The sequence below is a fragment of the Danio rerio genome, chromosome 10, assembly GCF_049306965.1.
Source record: "Danio rerio strain Tuebingen ecotype United States chromosome 10, GRCz12tu, whole genome shotgun sequence".
NCBI lineage: Eukaryota > Metazoa > Chordata > Actinopteri > Cypriniformes > Danionidae > Danio > Danio rerio.
The window spans coordinates 42,200,001-42,205,000 of NC_133185.1; the positions used below are offsets into that span (position 1 = coordinate 42,200,001).

A 5,000-nucleotide genomic window follows, 5' to 3' on the forward strand; every position below is an offset into this window, starting at 1 on the left:
CATTTGAGTTCAGTGACTTCATTGTCATGTTCAAGAAACCAGTCTGAAATTATTCACACTTTATAATATGGGGCGTTATCCTGCTGGAAGTAGCCATCAGAAGTAGGCTTGGGTGGTAATACGGTAATATGGTATATCGCGGGATCTAAAAATAGGTGTCAAAAAACAGTTAATTTTCAATACCATTATACCGTCATAAAAAATAATGCACTTAATTGGAGACAAGTATTAAATATTATTTATTTAATGTCTACAAATGCGTATGAGTGATTGTCATCCCGGGACAGAGAGAGGTGAGGTGAGGTGGCGAGTCGCACACCAAGTGACCTGAAGTTTGGCAGTATTTCCGGTTTCAACCAAACGATAAGGGAGACGTGGTAAATACGAACTAGAGGTCTGCAGAGGTCCCGCTGCTGTACCGCGGGAGCCAACCAGAGTGGGTGTGGGAATAAATTTCCGAATAAAGTGCAGGAGCGGTCAGTAACTGGTGTAATTTGAAAGGGAGCTTGCAAACGGTCTAACAATATTGCTCTCGAGCAAGCGAGTACGCGTTTGTTTGTCTGTTTGTATGTGTGTATGTGTGTGTGTGTGTATGGTTGTGTGTGAGAGTCAATGAGAGAGAGAGAGAGAGAGAGAGAGAGAGAGAGAGCGTAGTGCTGTGCGTCTCTCTTTTTTTATGCACGGTAATACCGGATACCAAGGTAAAATAGGGAGGAGGCTTGACGGTATAAAAATTTTAATACCGCTCAAGCCTAAAGAAGATGGGTACACTGTTGTCATAAAGGGATGGACAAGGTCAGCAACAATACTCAGGTAGGCTGTGGCATTGACCTGATACTCAATTGGTACTAATGGGGTAAAAGTGCCAAGAAAATATCCCCCACACCATCACACCACCACTACACTGAACCGTTGATACAAGGCAGGATGGATCCATGCTTTCATGTTGTTGACACTAAATTCAGACCCTACCATCCGAATGTCGCAGCAGAAATCGAGACTCATCAGACCAGGCAACCTTCTTCCAATCTTCTAAAGTCCAATTTTGGTGAGTCTGTGTGAATTGTAACCTCAGTTTCCTGTTCCTAGCTGACAGGAGTGGCACTCAGTGGTGTCTTCTGCTGCTGTAGCCCATCCGCCTCAAGGTTTGACATGGTGTGCTTTCAGAGATGCTCTTCTGCAGAGTTTGGTTGTAACGAGTGCTCTCTTGAGTGACTGTTGCTTTTCTATCAGCTGGAACCAGTCTGGCCATTCTCCTCTGACCTCCGGCATCAAAAAGGCATTTGCACCCACAGAACTGCCGCTCAACTGGACATTTTCTCTTTTTCGGACCATTCTCTATAAACCCTAGAAATGGTTGTGCGTGAAAATCCCAGTAGATCAGGCACACTTTGGTCCTATTAGTCCCTATTGAGCATTGTGTCAACACCAAAGCCTACCTGAGTATTTTTGCTGGCCATGTCCATCCCTTTATGACAACAATGTACCCATTGTGTCATATCTATGGCACAAAGGATTAAGACAGTTATGAAGGTAAAAGGGAGTCCAACCCGGTACTAGTAAGGCATACCTGATAACATGGCCAGTTGGTGTAAGTATGTGATTTGGAACGTACATATAGATTTCGATAAAACGGTATGTGAGAAGTACCCAGATGACCTACTACTACCGGTGAGAATCTGAAGTGCACATCGGATGGACGCTACGCTATCCCATGATGCACCGTGAGAAATGGGAGTAAAGGGATGCAACTAACATGGGTAGGTTATGTGATGATGACAAAATGGCGGATGTAGTACGTCTGAGTTCCATCCATGCTACTCACATTCAGGGGTCTCAAACTCGCGGCCCGCGGGCCATTTGCAGCCCTCAGTGCAATATTTTGTGGCCCGCGCCGACCGCTGTACTCTGACAGAATCAGCGGAGCAGAGAGAGAGAGCGCTCCCCGCTCCGCTGATTCTATCCGTACACAGCGCGCTTGTCACTCAATGCACGTTCTGATCAGCTGTGTTGTCGCGCGCGTACTCAAGAGCGATGTTATCGCGCGCCTACTGAAGGGTGGGACCGAGGGTGTGTCGCGTCGCGGAGGCACTTTTGATCATTTTGGAAGGGCACTTTCTATGCAAGACTAAAAAGGGCATGTGCTCTGCACAGGTTGAGCCCTATGTGTGCACGTGCCTGCCCTGCATCTTATATAGGTATATATATATATAGGTAAATACAGACTGGTACAGACTGATGTGACTGGAGTGGGGTGGGGGTGTTTTATTTATACATATATATACGCCTTTTTTTTAGGTAAGGGAATGGAAGTTTTGAGTGAGTTCCCCCACTTTTTTCCCTAGGACTTCAATAAGTCAAAGTACAGGTCTAGACTTAATGATGATCATCTTCAAGCCATACTGAGGGTCTCAACTGCTTCCGCTCTAAAGCCAAATGTGGTTCAGATTTGTGAGAAGAAGCGCTGTCAAGTCTCTGGCAGCAAGAAGTAGGCAAAAGATGCCATGTTCAGAAGAACTGTTCATAATCTTCACTCAATGTTCTATTAATGTTCAGGACACTTCATGTTCAGAAGAAATAATTAAAACTGTTAATAATGACATTTGAGGACTTTTTTTTGTGAAATCCCTTATGCGGCCCAGCCTCACCCAGACTTTGCCTCCTGCGGCCCCCAGGTAAATTGAGTTTGAGACCCCTGGTATAGAACATACTTTTCTAACGGCCGAGTAGTACATTTAAATTAAAATAGAGTACCTACTGTGTAGTTGGTGCTTTTGGATACAGCCTAAGTTTACCAAACTTCGACGAATTCCATAACTGAGAAACTCAGAAATGTTAAAAGGGTCCATACTAAACAACAATACCGCATATAAGTACACCTCATTAAAAGTACCATCTCAAAAAGCCAAATCGGTGCACTTTAAAGGACATTGTTAAAGTGCAGTAGTCACCACAGCACTGTTCCCTCCTGTCCTCTCTTCTTTTTTCTCTCTCTATCTCAGCCAAACCAGGTCAGAAACAAGGACAGTGTCAAAGCCCTGCTCATGCTTTTGGTTCAGCGCACACCACGCAACTGCTCCCCTTTTCTTCAGGCTCAACTTTTACAAAAACTCCTGGAATGTATCCTCCTGGGTTTGGGGCCCATTAGGTCTAATGATAGCGCAGCGTAGAGAGATGCCAGTGAACGTGCTGCTACTTTTATACGCAGACAGCAGGCGCGTGTACTGACACAAGCACTAACCCACAGACGACTCCTGCGGTGATAACAGCTCTCCCTGTCAGACAGCACAATCTGCCCGCTTGGATTTCTCTCTCCTCTTGGCCGCTGATTCAGCCAGAAACGCAAGCGAATTTGGCATGGTAATAGAGAAATGGAAACTGGGGATTGTTTTGGCTGGGTGCGCTTTGTAAATTTCATTAAAAGCGTTGTTTATAGCTTGTTATTAATGGCCGGGCCGTCGTACGTGTGCCAGCTTCACTCTTCACATCCCGCGCCAATCATCATTTTTAAGGGATATTTTATCCAAAGAGCATCAAAAAATTGAATTATTTGTTCACCGTAATACTGAACTCAGCATATGGAGCTGATTTATTAACTTTTTTATTTAACACAAAGCAGTAAATTTTGACACACACAAGAAAATGCTGTTCAAAATTTGTATATTTCACACGGTGGCACAGTGGGTAGCACGATCGCCTCACAGAAAGAAGGTCGCTAGTTCGAGCCTCGGCTGGGTCGGTTCTGTGTGGAGTTTGCATGTTTTTCCTATGCTGTCGTGGTTATCCTCCCAGTGCTCTGGTTTCCAACACAAGTCCAAAGACATGGGCTATAGGTGAATTGGGTATGCGCTAAATTGTCAGTAGTGTATGTGTGTGAATGAGTGTGTATGAGTGTTTCCCAGTGATGGGTTGCAGCTGGAAGGGCATCCACTGCTTAAAACATATGCTGGATAATAAAGCTGCACAAATAATCGTAAAAAGATCGCGATCTCGAGTCGACCCCCTAGACCAGTGGTTCTCAAACTGTGGGACGCGGGCTTTCTCCTAGTGGTACGCGGAGGAATCGCTGAATAATGAAAAACAATTAACATTTTTAATCCTTTGATCCGTACTATAACATCGATGTGATCAGCATTGGCTGTTTTCTGAAGATTACGATCACAACGCTGTGCTTAGAATGTTTATTTTAGGGCATTGTGTCGTAAGCTGCTAAAATTCAGTTTCTGAAGCTTAAGAATTGATTCTGAAGCAGTGATTCGACTGATGTAAAAAGTGGCCAATCACAGTCGACCTTGTCTAGTTTTGCGTGAAACGTAAGGGCGGGACAAAGGCTTTCCGTGTTGCAGAGTCAGAAATAACAACCCAAAAACAAATGTTTTGTTGGAATAATGCTTCTCGAATGTTTTCACTATAGATATTTCCAGCAAGACTAATTAAATCGCGGACATATTTCCTGCCATTTTGATAATCTACATACACGTTAAGCTGTCTTCTCTTCGACAGCGAGTTGACTCGCCTTTGACCTGCCACTCCTCTAAAAACAGTATGAATGGCGGCGCGGGAATGAAGGTTTTGCGCAATTACTAATTTCTGCAAATGTCACAATTTATAGGGGAATTAGATACACAAAATTGGCCATAGTGTGTGTGTGTATTATGAGTAGTACTGTATATGGGTGTTTCCCAGTACTGTATTGCAGCTGGAAGGGAATCTCCCCCAATTTGTTTAATATTTAGCTTGTTTTAAATAAAAAAAAACTTACTTAATTTTGAATTATTATTTTTAAAAGTGAAAACAAAATTTTGATTTAAATTTGTAAAAATATTTTAATTGGAAATGAGACGAGGGGCTCTATTTTAACTAGTTTTTAGTTTCTGTTAAAGGCGTGTCGGAATCCCCTTTTGCTAATTTAAGGACAGAAAAATACAATCTGCACCCCAACGCATGGTCTAACAGCATTGTGCTTATTCTCTTAATGAGTTATGTGTGTGTTTTGACCA

At 43.3% G+C, this 5,000-nt stretch overlaps 1 protein-coding gene across 3 annotated transcripts in view; it reads left to right on the top strand.

Annotated features, from left to right (window-relative positions):
• The window catches only part of cuedc1a (CUE domain containing 1a), a 32,585-nt gene that overhangs the window by 1,043 nt on the left and 26,542 nt on the right, over positions 1 to 5,000 (top strand).